Below are 14,034 nucleotides of genomic sequence, written 5' to 3'. Positions count from 1 at the left end.
ATTAAAAGGTGCTGCCCAAATCCCTTCTACACTAACACCACTGTAGCTGCTGAGACTTGCATTTCTGAGTCTGTGAATAAAATTACTTAGGATGAAAAAGAAAAAAACAAAATCTGTTGAACAGGTTCAAGTGAGACAAAATTGAGGCACAAGTCTGAGAGTGTTGTGGTGAATACAAAGTAGAGGTCGCATCTTTTCTGGCCCTGCATCTATCAGGTTGCCTTTGGATCTTGTGTTCTCCCGTGGGACATACACTTAAATCCCTAATCTGTGCAAAATATCAGAAATCCTGGAAGCCTCTTTACACTCCATCTTTCTAAAACCATTCACCACAAAGCACTGGAGACTACACAGCAGTATTTAATGATGAGATATCACCTTTCACTCCCAAGGCTCCCAGGTTGCTTCCATGATTATATATGCCACTGCTGAAATGCAGCTGCCTCTGGGGCAAAAGTCAATGGACAACCCACATTACACCCAAGGGAAAGTTTTGGTCAGAAACCTGTTTTTATGAGAAGTGTCTGTGAAACTTCAGAATTCATCAAGGGACTTAAAAACCCAAAGGCCTGGCATGTGGCAAGATGCACTGGACTCAGTTAACCCACATTAGGAGTGAAAAATGCCCCAACCTATTTCCTCATTATTGTTTTGCAAAGAAAAAAAAATGGAATTTCGTGCTTGCTTATGGTCTCTGTCCATGCACTGCCAGATTGCCAGCAGCATGACCTTGATGGAGATTAGGAACAGGCGCCTGATCACACTTCTATGGAATGGGCAAGAGCACAATATCAGACTTAAAACTTTCTTCATGGCAACTTAGAAGCAGCTCCAGAGTATGGGCAAAACCTGTGGGCCAGAAAGCCAGCGTGGTGCAGACCAGTGACACAATATGATACAATACCAAGTCCTCTGAGATAAAATTAAATCACTGCAAATTTTTTTGAACAAATTTTAACCAGGAGTATAAGTTTATACTGGATCAGTATCATGTACCAGTAGCGTAGTTAATCCACTGCTCAGAGCCCTCGAGCTAGATTTATCACATCTTTGGACCACAACCTTAGTTACTTCCTGAGGCCGTGATACTCTGAAAGAACAACCCAGCTTTGGCAGGGAGCTCCAATAATGCCTGTGGCAGTTATTTTCTGTCCGCACTACAGATCACCCAGGAAACACTCTCTCCCTTTCACCTGCCTTGTGTTGATCAGGACAGAAACAAGGCAGAAGAACTTCCCCTTCAGGCAAAATGTCATCTCTTCATCAAGAGCTGGAGATGGCCTGGTGATGTCTCAGAGGAGGTTTAAGTTGGTTATTAAGAAAAGAGTGTTCCCCCAGAGGGTGGCTGAGCACTGGAACAGGGTCCCCAGGGCAGTGGTCACAGCACCAAACCTGTCTGAATTCAGGAAGTGTTTGGACAACGCTGTGAAGAGCATGGTGGGGTTATTGGGGTTGTCCTGTGCAGAGCCGGGAGTTGGACTGGATGATCCTTATGGGTCCCTTCCAGCTGAAGGTATTTCTATGATTGTAAATCCCAGCCAGGCACAACCCTCAGCATCCTGCCCTAGGTGAACCTGTGCTGAGCAGTGTGGTGGGCTGGATGATCTCCAGAGGCACTTCCAACATTCTGTGCCTCTTCTGTGATGTATTACTTGGCCTCCGTCTCCAGTGCTGAGCAAATTGGTCTCTCCACTGAACCACAGTTTTAAACATGCTGCTATAATCTCATCTAAAAGATATACCTGAATATAAATACGCATAAAATAGATATGGGTGTACGACAAATAAAGTATGGGATCCCCAACTAATAATAATTGCAAATGGTATGACCATATGTGAGTGCCTGTAATCCACAAATTATCTCTAAAAATAACCAACTAAGGCATGTGATTCATTAATTGAGTGAATTAGAAGAAGAAAGTTGATTCCTCTCTGCATTGTACCCCTGTCTCCAACTCTGCTTTTGTTCCAATTCTCCCACCTCTGCCTCTGATTTTGCATGGATTATGTGAGGACTTTCTCTGAAGGGACAGGATGCAAGCCATGCCAGGTGTGGTCTATCCACATGAAAACAAGGAGCAAGGGTTAATGGTAGTTGCCAGAACAACAGCAGAAATGTAATCTTCACTTGTTTCAATCAGATTGTCCCGAGTCCAAGTGCTACCAGCCCTCTGTGCCTCCTGAGCAACACTGACTGATGGCTCTGCCTCATTGTGCCCAAGTCTGGCAGAGGGAGCCAGGAAAGGTCACACTGGAGGGAAAAAGATGTGGTAAAACAAATATCTCTCACAGCCAGATGAACCTGCAAGCATCCTCCTTAAGACAAAGAGACAGAAATAAATGAGAGTCCAAGCGTATCCGTAATTGCAGAGGCATGTAAGTGTGCACATTACACACATGTGTATCTGTCTTCTCAACATAGAGGCATTAAGAGTATATTATGGAGTCATATCTGGCTCCATAATTAGGTTTGAGACGTTATAATTAGATCAGATAGTCACCTTTCTATGTAAGTAACTAACTATCATACAGGGCTGACAGGAGGGCCAGCTGAATGATTAAACAACTGACACAGCCATAAATCATGAAGCCCATAAAAGCAATACTTGCTCAAGGTACAGCTGTGGCAACAACCAGCGTAGCAAAGCACCCATCTGCAGAAGGAAGAGAGATGCCCATCACATTGCCCAAGGACTTTTACAATCTCCTGCCTGAGAACTGTGCCAAGGTTTTGTAAACCTACTCACTCACAACCTAGAGCTGTGTCTGGGTGTTGGGGAAGGCAGTACAGTCATCAGACCTGTGAACATCTCCACACGGAGACTTCTGGTCCCTAAAGGACCAACCTCCTACTAATTGTGCCCTGCAAGACAAACAGCAGAAAGTGGCTTGGAAGGGACCTTAACAATCATCTTGTTACAACCCCCTACCATGGGCAGGGACTCATTCCACTAGACCAGGTTGTTCTGAGCCCTGTGCAACCTGGCCTTGAACACTTCCAGGCATTCACAACTTCTCTGGAAAATCAAGGAGAAGTGTTTGATCCTAATGACATCAAGAGCTGGCATGTTATTTTTACCCATCATCCTTGTGAAGATTAGGCCTCCGGGACACAAGACAGCAGAAAGAGATGCCAACTGTGCTTCAGCTCATTACAACACAAAAACCCAAACCAGGAAATTTGCCTAAGTCAGGTCAACACCAGGTTGCAGAGCTTCCAGACCAAGCATCATCATGCTCAGCATGATGTGTAATCAAAAGTGACTCCTGGGATGACCCAAGAGACCACCCCAAGCACTCTACTGGGTGCAACAGTGTGTGCCACTGCAAGGATAAAACTTATTCCATTGGCAACAGCCATAAAACTCTTGGGGGAGAAGTGTCAATATGCACAGAAGGGGACTTAAATGCTCACTCCGTTCCAGCCGGCTCTTGCCAAGCACACCAACCTGGAGGTAGCGGCAGCTACTCAGGCTGCAAATGGAAAGTTTTATGGGTATTTAGGGAAAGGTTGTTGGCACAGAGATCAGCCACAGAAAGTAAAACCCTGTACAATTCCTTCATCTGTGTTACCAAACTTTCCTAGATTGACTCTGCTCTTGGAGAGCTGCCATGAGACACAGTAGCTTCCTTCTAACACCGTCATGGCAGGGCAGTAATCTCTCCTTCTCCCTCTGATCAAACATTTCCCTCTGCACCACGAAATGTGTGGAATATTACTTCTCTGTATAAATCATTAATGAGAGTCTTGTTTTTATTTACTGTTGCTGCCATGGGACTCCCCCTTTCTCCCTTTTTTTTTTCCCCTTCTCCTCTGTTATTTCATTTTTGCTTGCACAGGTGCCAAATACACCAATCTTCCCTTCCATTGGGAGAAACAAAGAAATAAATAAAATCAAACAACACATCTGATAGGGAATGCACTAGGTCTTGGCTCGGCATCCATTCCTCAGAGCCATAAGTGATGGCACAAGGAGGACCAAAAAGGCTTCAGTCCAGGGTCTATCCTGTGCCCAGTCTGGAGTCTGTACAAACAACACATCCCATGTTATTCCATTCTGAATGCTTCAAATGATGCTAGGAGTAAGAAAGGTTGGATTTTGTCCATCCAGGATTGCACTGAGTGCTTCTGTGCTGAGTAAGCAGTGATGTCTTCTTTGGAGCCCTATAAGGTACCAGTATCTTCAGCATCAAGGGGGGATTGTAGGAAAACAGTGTGTCTAAAGGGCATATAAGAAGAAGGGCAATAATTTAGGGTATTTAGAGGAAGGCATTGAGGCTGCTTTGTCCTGCAGAATGCATCAGTCTTTTGGCTCTGAGAGAAAAGAGGGTATAGGGGCCAGCAATATATGAAATGCCCTTAAATCCTCATGGACAGAAGAGGAAAAATCAGGAGTCAAAAGCAGCACAGGACACCAGTGGATGTGGCTGGATGCACCCAGGGCAAAGAGCAGCCCAGGGTACCAGGACAGTGAAATCAAGAGGCATAAAACCATTAGTTGGGAGCATGCTGGTGGGAAGACCCGAGGCCAGGAATAAAGGCAAGATAACTGACAGCTGCTGTGGGCAAAGGAAAGGAGTACCTTTGCCTCTAATGAGGCTGAAGAGGAAGTGGTTACAGAAATGCTGGGTGAAGTTGAGTCAGAAGGAGATAAAAGCTCGCTGAGTATCTGCACGCCTGAAAGGCCTCTCCGGCTCAATTACCTCGCTGTGCTCTGTGCACACATCCGACTCCCTCCGAGGCAGCAAACAGGGTCAGGAGCACCACACTCACCACTCACATCCCTATTCAAGCAGGGCCCAGTCTTTGGATTGTTATTCCCTTAGAATCATGGAATCATTAAGGTTGGAAAAGCCCTCTAAGATCATCGACTCCAACCATTAACCCAGCACTGCCAAGCCACCACTAAACTGTGTCCCCAGTGGCTGCATCCACGTGTTTATTGAACACTTCCAAGGATGGTGATTCTAGCACTTCCCTGGGCAGCCTGTTCCAATGTCTGACCAACCTTCCAGGAAAGAATTATTCCTGCTATCTAATCCAAACTTCCCCAGGGGCACCTTGAAGCCATTTCCTTTCATTCTGTCACTTGTAATACTTGTAACACCACTGACTCCAGGAGGATGTTAAAGTTTGGGATGGGGTCAGAATTTGGGGAAATCCACAGTCAAGTCAGTCATGGGTACCCACCTCTCTACATCGAAGACCCGTGGATCTCTGTCTCTTAATCTGAATCCTTCACTTAGGTCCCAACCAAGTAAAGTTTGGTCTGTGGGCTCTCATGGGTCAAGAGATCCCTGAACTGAGGTATCCATGCTGCTGTTCTCCAGCTGGAGCTAGGTGTGGGTTTGAATAGGTTCTCAGTTCCTACCTAGGACCACACTACAGCTTATTGTTATTTTAATTGTTGCTCACACTCCTTTATTTCAAAAGTTTTCCTTAGAGGGCCCTGGGAGGTCTGTTTACTGAGCTAAGGGTGAAGAAAATGTTCTGGCCTCAAAGTCACACTTAGAAGACAGCATGTTCTAAGAGCAGATGTGTCTTCAACTTTGATGATAGATGGGAAGGAGCAGGACTCGTGTTCCTGTGACTACCTCCAATGACACAGAACTCTAATCTAACATAACCAACACTGATAACAAACGCCATTTATGACACTTATCCAACAGGATTTGTTGGACTGCACCTCTCTCTTTAACCCAGCAGACTACAAGAACACCATTGCCTTCAGGATGCCTACAATGATGCTTAATCTGTCATGGCATCAGAACCCATAACCTCCAATTTTTGTCCCACTTACACCCCAAAAGGTGACAGAAGGCCTATATCCATAACATACAGACTGCTGTCCTCTTCAAAAGCATACGGTTAGGATAATTTTAAAAAGGAAAATGTTTCCTCTTCTTCCCCTACTCTCACTTTTTCCAAATAAATTGGGAAAGAAAAAGAGGAACAGCTGATAGCTGGAGAGATTTACTAAACTTTTCAGGAAGACAATTTTCATAAAACAAAGAGAAAGTATGGCATTTTTCAGCCCATTAGGTGAAGCTTTATGGAAATTACAAGGATGTGAATGTATGGGTTAATATTTTAAACTGTTTTTTAAGCTTAGGAACAATGGACATGTATGGTAACACTTTGCCCAGATGCCTGCTACAACACTCTACATGTGTACAATCCTGCTCAAACACTTTATAAACTCCCCCAGTTAAGCTTCGTGTCTCTGATCCCTTCTGAAAAAAAAACCTGAGGAATTCAGCAGAGAATTATTCCCCTTGCAGAATTCTATTGAATTCCCACTGTAGGGCTCCATAGGAAGGCTTTACAGAGAAAAAGAAAAAGAAAAAAGAAAAAGAAAAAAAGAAAGAAACAACTACAGGAAGGATTTCCTTGTCTAACAAACTAATAGGATTTCAGAGGAGTTTCAGTGGAAACCCCACTGCATTCTCCAAAGCCAATAATTTAGCAAGCCTTGAGGAGTGGTAGGCATGGATCACAGCATCACTCCAGAATATGCTGGGTCTGGAAACACAGAGGGAAGTTAGGCCAGTGTCCAGATCTTAGAAATCACATCAGTAGGATATGCAGGATATGTGGACTCATACGGAGGAAAGACGTGTCTGTAACGCCTTGCAGCTTGACCTCTGGTTTGAGTGTCATCATTTTCTCCCTTCCATCTTAAAACCAACTTCTCCATCTGCTAAAACGCCGGGGCAGAAACAGAGTGATTCATTGTATACATATATATCTCTCAGTTTTAAAGGTTAAGGCTAACAAAAATTTCAAAGTAACTTAAAACCTCAGGCTTCCGATCTTTAACCCATCTCTAATTTTGAGGTATTTGAGCGAGTTCTGGGTTACCCCATGCTTGCCTACCACACATTCTTCTGAAAAGCTTTCTCAAGCACTATTACAGGTTATACCATAGTACAGTAGAGGAAACTTTGCTCTCATCGCTACCACAGTAATGGAGCCCTTATCTGCCCAGGACTGCAGAGCAACCCATACAGAAACAAGAATTCACTCCTTTGGAGCCATGGAGAAGCCAAATAAGTCACCCCACAAAGGTATTTAGCCAATTCCAGCTCCTCACTTTGCCAGGCATTTGCATCCTGATGTATCAAAGAGCCAAGCCTTGGGCTTGCTCTGGTGTTCCCCAGGGCAGGTCAGAGCCTTGCCACCACCTTCTGACCTCGTGTTTGCATGGAAATTGGTCTCCTCCTGCATGGCTGTTCCAAGCGTTCTGATTGCTTTCAAAAAAGTGCATCAGACTCAGCAGCCCTGCACAGAGAAGGTAACTTGGCCTGATCCTTACCACCTACACAACTCCTATTTTCCCTGCAAAACCCCTGTGGTAGATGGACAAGTACATGAGACGCACCAGTGTCCCTACTCATCAGCAAGAGTAAACCTTGACCCAGGGATCTGTGAGCAGTACCAGTGACTGCATTCCCAGAGTACTTCTCTGACCACCTTCTTCTTTGGTCACCCGTGCTTCAGACCCACCACAATCCCTTTCATATCCGAAGTCAACAGGGTCATTGTCACACACTGGCAATGGCACAGGGCAGAGAGCCAGGCAAGGACCACAGAGATACAGAGGCCTGAGACTTTGCAAAAATCCCCAACTGGACTCAGAAGTAAACTAGAGCTGTAAAGATCATAATAAAATTTGGATCAAATCCTCAGGGTGTTTGGTGTCCAGAGTTTCTACTTGGTCTTTTGGAGAGACACAAAAGATGACTAAAGCCTACATGAAATAATGTCAGAAGATTGGTTTTCATACCCAGTCATCCCACAGCTCATCATTGCATTTGGACAGTGTGTCCTCCAAAGTAAATCCAACTCCAAAAGAGCGAAATAGTCCCTAACTTTGCGCTCCCTCAAGAGCTGATAAACAGAAATTAGCACCCACTACTTCCTTCACACATTTCCTCAGCTCTGAAAGACAAGGTGTATTATTCTCTGACTGATTTTATTCAATTTAAGAAATTATTTTGTCTTCCTTTTTTCCCTGAGCTCTTTATCTCCCTCACTTTGTGCTCTGTACGACCAGTTAAATGCGAATTCAGAATCCAGGTGCCTGTTGCAGAGCTGTGCTTGGTCCCAGCATAAAGCACACTGCTAAACAGGTCCAAAAATGCAATGGACTTTGGCAGCCACATCAAGTGAAGCCTTCACACTGGGAAAAGGAGAAAGAAACAATCTCTAAGTGTTGCTAAATATGCTCACTTGCAACCTGATTTCATGCCCTTATCAGAAGGCAGAGCAGTCCCAACCTCGAAAGTTTGGAAATCGCTTTCAGATCTGTAAGTCCCCCCAGGCTAAAACACGGAATTGAGGGATTTTAAAGTCCATCTTTAATCAAGATGACAATTTCCTAAAAGCGTAAGTAATTTTATTTCCTCAACAAGAATAACGGGAGAGGAAACTCTTTTTTTTGTCAAGTTGGAAAGAGAGAAAGTAGTGAGAACAGAACACCTATAATAGCAGCAAAACCAGTCCTAGGAGAAACCACAAGCCCTGCAGCAAAACACTGGGAACCTTCTCCGTTAAGATTGTCCCACAAACTCTTGCCTTTCTCTCTAGGCTTGGGACTAGCTCTGATCCTTGGATTGGTGCTGCCCCAGGAGCGTCTGAACTCCTCAGCAGTGAGGCTAGATCTTACCATGGATTTCATCTGACCATCTATTATTTTATAGGTCAACTATATTAGGAAAAAAATTTTGGCTGTGAGGGTGGCGAGGCCCTGGAACAGACTGCCCAGATAAATTGTGGCTGCCCTATCCCTGGAAGTGTTCAAGGCCAGGTTGGACAAGGCTTGGAGCAGCCAGTTCTAGTGGAAGGTGTCCCTGCCCTTGGCAGGGGGTTGGAACGAGATGGGCTTTAACGTCCCTTCCAACACAGACCACTCCATGACTCTATGATTCTGTGATATTTGTGCACAGTTTTGCTGCCCTTGCCTCATCACCAAAACCTGTACTGAAATCGCAGCAGTTACACGTCCAAAACCCCGCGTGCCTGCGTGTTATGGTGGGCAAAAATAAAATTCCCCATTTTCTCAGCGTGGCTTGAAACCTGTCCCTACGTGCTCCGTGGAGCACATTTTGGCAGTTATTAGTGCTGCCTTTCAACGTCATCACAGACCAACAGATCACAGGTCCTCCAGAGATGGGTAGTTAATGGGGAGCAAGGAAAACTGCCTAGGCATATGGTTAAGCAAATCAGTCATCAGTTCAGTGGGACAGCTTTCATTTCCATCACGGCAATCTGTTGGATCCCAGAACTGTTTTTACGTGGTTCATTAGACAATAGCCTTTCTTGCTACTAGTTGGGTCAAGAGTCAAAATTGCTGTGTAATTGCAAGTCTCAGGGCACAAGGCAAGAGTTTTTCAGTCCTGGAGGGTGTTGTCCAAAGGGGAAAGAAAACAGAAGGGAAAGATTATGTGTGAGCAATTGAGCCCTACTGAGAGGGCAAAAAAAAGTCACTGAAACTGGGATTAGACAAATCTTGTAATGGAAAACAAGAGTCCTGTTGGTAAGCTGGCACTTGCACCTAAGAGATGTGTGTGCTGGGAAAAAGCAGCTCAAAGGATGGGTCAAAAAAGAGCATAAGAGGAGATTAGGCAGCATCAGAAGCCAAAAAATGATTGTTGAACCTTTTTAAGCATTTAACTCCCTGAGTTAATTAAACACACGGCAATAGAGGTTGTTAAACAAGAACGGTTCCCAACTTAATCAAAGTACACTGGAAACAATACTGAGCAACCTCAGTAGAGAAACACAGTAAATATCAAATTGAACTAAATAGCTCAGTTAAGATCATTATTAATAATAAATCATGGCCACTGTTTCTTTTTTTTTGCCAACAACTAGCATAGTTTATGGCTCTGCACAAACCTAACACACCATTTTATTGCATTTCAAAGAGTGCGTCCTCCTAAAATGATAATGTGTTAATAATCTATGCTGGGCTTTTTGGCAGGAATCAAAAAGCTCAAACAACTTGAAATAACATCAGCTAAAAATTATTTATTCCCCATCCCTAGTTGCAGAGAAAACAGAGGTTTTCTTGGCTCAGTTACTTCTCAATAGACTTCTGGTTTCAATTAAAACTTTGAGTCTGAGAAGTTAAAAAAAAAAAGTTGAAGCCAATAAGAGATGGAAGAGAAGTCTCCATTCACTGAGTGTTTCTGCTTCTCCCCCTCCCCTTTTTACATAACCTTTCTGAGCTAAGAGCAGAGATTAAAGTACAACTCCATTGTGTGGAAGGGTTTTTCTCCTCTCGGCTAAAAAAAAATGGAGATGAAAAAAAGTTTCTCCTCTGAGTGGAAGGAGCTTCTGACGAGGGGAGTAATCTCGGGAAAGGCCAAAGAAGTGCAGAAAGCTGTGCATGAAGCAGCCACTTGCACATTTCCCCATGAACATGCCCCATCCTTGGAAGTGTTCAAGACCAGGCTGGACAGGGCTTGCAGCAACCTGGTCTAGTGGAAGGTGTCCCTGCCTTGGCGGGGTGGGGGGTTTGGAATGAGATGGCAGGGGAGCTGTAACAAGATGAGCTTTAAGGTCCCTTCCAACCAAATCATTTTGTGATTCCACAATTCTACAATTCCCTGATAGGCATATTTTTTTGCTGTCTACAATAAAAGGTCCACTTGTTTCCTGAAGTTCATGCTGTCACTGCCTGTCACTAGACACCTGATTATACCATTCCTGTAGCCTGCACCAAGTTACTCCTGGATACAGGGGCTGTCAAATCAGTAATTGTTCCCATTTGGGCCCAAATATTCCACACAGGACCGGATTTGCCAGCAACCCTTTCCTCCTGGAACAATTCCATCAATACCAGGAGGCTCGGATGCTCTCTTTGACAGCAGAGCACCGGCCGGTTCCGCACTCCCCTCGACCCACTCATCCTTTGCCGTGTGACAGACGGATATAGAAGGACACACGGCAGGTCCCCTCCACCACGGAGCAGGGCCACCGCGGGCCGGTGGCTAATGAAACACCTCTGTATGCGGGGACAACAGGCTGCCAGGCTCCCCCACCCTCCTCCCTCCATCCTCCTGGGTTAGCCCGGCTCACGGCAGCCGCGGGGACACCGCCACCCCTCGGTACCAGAATGGGTGGGTGCTCCCCTCGCATCTCTCTCCGCGCGTCCCCCATGCGCATACCCCACGATTGAAGCCCCCCCATTAACCCCTCCCGAGGACTGGGGGACCTGCCCACCGCGGGGCGGCCGAGCCGGGTGTGCCCTGTCCCCCCCCTCCCTCCCCGGGCTGGGCTCCCGGCGGCCAAGTGCCCTTTGAGCATCAGGCGTCAGGCCCGGGATTATCGGGGCCGTTTATTTGAAGCGGAAACGAATCGGAAATCCTTCTCTCAACTGCCTTTTTGAGACATAAATACAGCAAGCAGGGGCAGCGCGGAGACCGCCGTGCCCGGGTGGGATGGTGGGATATTGGGATGCAAACACGCTGACACACTCGCGCTGACACACAGACACACACACACGCACACTGACACACACACACCCCCCAGGAGACAAGGGCGGGGGGGGGACACCCTATTTCCCGGTGCCCGCCGGGAAAACCCGGCGAGGAAGGGGTATGAGTGCGAGTGCGAGTGCGAGTGTGAGTGCCCGGCGCTGGGCAGGAGCCTTGCGCCAGGGCTGGGGTTGACAATAGCCGCCCGCGGCTGCCGCCTGCCTTATACCCCCTCCTCTTCCCCAAACCACCACCTTCCCCCCGGATAATATCGGCGATATTCCGCGCGTCCACAGCTCAACTCCACTTCCACCCGTTGTCGGGGGGAAAAGGGGCCACCGGGGTCCCGGGGACGGCTTATTAAGAACTAGTATTACACGGGGGAGGGGGGGGGGCCCGCTTTGCTAATTACTACCCCACTCCCCTGCCCGCATCGTTGTTCCCCCAGATCGCCCCCTTTTCGGGGCTGCGTGTCCTTTTCAATGTCAAAACCAGCCGGGGCCACCCCGGGGCAGCGGCGCCCCCCACTCCAACCCCCCTGGGTACCGCCGCGGAGCCCCCCGCACACACACACTCGCACGAACACACTCTCACACACAAAATCCCCATAAGGTTACAGTGCTGCTCTCTAGCTCCACTTAACCTGCAATTTACGAAGCGGGGGGGGTCGTGTGTGTGTGTGTGTCCCCCAGTTTCCACAGGCACACACATAGCTGCCACCTTCACATATAAACACATATAGGCTACAAAAGCGGGGAGGGGGACACAAGAGAGGGAATAAATACATTATGCAAACTCCTAAAAAAATTCCAACCCCTTCCCAGTAGCACGGTTTTACACACACCACCACCACCACCCCCCCGCAACCACACACAAACACTCACACACACCCCTAAGCAGGCACAAAGCGTGGGGAGAGAAGGGGTCGGAGGGGAGAGGAAGATTCGCGTGCATTACATTGAGGAGGAATATTCCCCCCCCCAAAAAAAAAATATAAAGCCTTTTCCGCGCCATTGCAAAGTCACAACACGAAAAAAAAAAAAAAGAAAAAAAAAAAAAAGAGGCGACATTAACTTTTGCATGCAGAGGGGGGAAAAAAAGTGGGGGGCTGGAAGGAAAAAGAGAGAGGAGTACGACCCTCCTGCAATCCCGATCATCAAGACAGACCTTTCCTCGATGCCCCAGGATTTTTGTTGCCTTTTTTTTTTTTTTCGCTTTTACTAACCCATATCCCCAAAACGGCAGCGGGGGCTTCTTAGCAGCTTCCTCTTCTTCTTCTTTCTTCCTCCTCCTCCTCCTCCTTCCTCGGATTTCCCCCCTTCTTGTCTCTTCTCTTTTAGATCCCGGTTTCAATCCCTCGCCACAGCCCCCAAAGGTGCTTTTGCTTGTGTTGCGGCAAACCCATGGCGGTGTTCATCTGTCAGATGGGGATGAGGGGAGCGCCCGGCCGCGCAGCGCACGCAGAGCGCAGAGGGAGGAGGGCGGGGGGAGGAGGAAGGCACCGGGGAGAGGGAGATGGACGGACAGACAGACGGAGAGACAGCTCGGGAGATAAATGATAGAGAGAGAGATAAATAGAACGAGATAGAGCGAGAAAGGGGGGAAAATGGCGTCTTGGAAAGCCGGAATCCCGGAGTAAATCAAATTAACACGCAACACCCAGAGCAGTCCCGACTAATTTTAGCAGGATCCAAAATAAAATGAAAAGGAAAAAAAAGGGGTGTGTAGGAGGAGAAGGGGGAGGTTGGGGGTGGGGGGTGACAGCAAGGAGGGGGTAAGAAGGGGAATAAAAATTAAAAAAAAAAACCTCAATGCACTGGATAAAATCCTGGATTTGAAATCGATGGAGCTTGTCTCTGGCTCTCTCTCTTTTTCTTTTCTTTTCCTTCTTTTTAATTTTTTTTGGAGGGGGGCCCCCTTCTGCTTTCTGCTTGCTGTCGGTGGTTGTTTGAGAGCCTTTTGCAGGGGGGCGAGGTAAAGGGGGGGATGAAGCGTTTTCGGTTTTGCTTTTTCCCGGCGAGGAGTTTAAAAAAAAAAAAAAAAAAAGAAAAGAAAAGAAAGAAGAAAGAGCAAAGCCCCGCCAGGAGAAAAAAAAAGGGCTGCTTGGGCGGCGAGGAAGCTGTTCCCTTTATCCCCGCGCTCCCTGGGCTCCGGAGCGGGTGCCGGAGCTCCGGCGGGCTGCGGGGCTGCGGCCGCCCCGCTCCGCTCCGCGCTCCCCCCGCGCCGCCCCGCGCCGGGCCGGGGGAGGGCGAAGGGAAGGCGGAGGGAAAACACCCCCTTCTCCTGATGGGGCCGGGGTCGGTGCTCACGCACTCACACACTCACACAGCACACACACACACACACACAGAGCACACACAGACACACACGCTCATCCCCCTCCCCGCTGCGAGAGGGTGCGCCTGGGGGGCGGCTTTTTGCTCCCCCGCCGGATTTTTTCCCTTTATCTGTCTTTTATTTTGTCTTTTTGGTCTGGTTCCCCCCACTTTCCCCCCCACCACCACCCCCAAACGCTGCAGGACTTCGGGAGCGAGCCACAGAAACCGAGGA

General features: G+C 47.4%; 1 protein-coding gene across 3 annotated transcripts in view; it reads right to left on the bottom strand.

Moving 5' to 3' along the window:
• Positions 1-14,034, bottom strand: part of SETBP1 (SET binding protein 1) — a 268,798-nt gene that overhangs the window by 253,603 nt on the left and 1,161 nt on the right. Inside the window, exon 2 of one of the 3 annotated variants that reach the window (XM_027671623.1) lies at positions 12,710-12,901. The exons of 1 other annotated variant lie outside the window; for it this stretch is intronic. The gene's annotated coding sequence lies outside the window, so the exon portion shown is untranslated. Of the gene's footprint in view, positions 1-12,709; positions 13,202-14,034 lie in introns of those variants that run through there. One more of the 3 variants, XM_027671626.1, reaches the window with a different exon arrangement.

This window comes from Neopelma chrysocephalum, unplaced genomic scaffold, assembly GCF_003984885.1.
Source record: "Neopelma chrysocephalum unplaced genomic scaffold, ASM398488v2 Primary Assembly neopelma1_97116, whole genome shotgun sequence".
NCBI lineage: Eukaryota > Metazoa > Chordata > Aves > Passeriformes > Pipridae > Neopelma > Neopelma chrysocephalum.
This window is presented reverse-complemented; position numbering and strand designations above follow the sequence as displayed.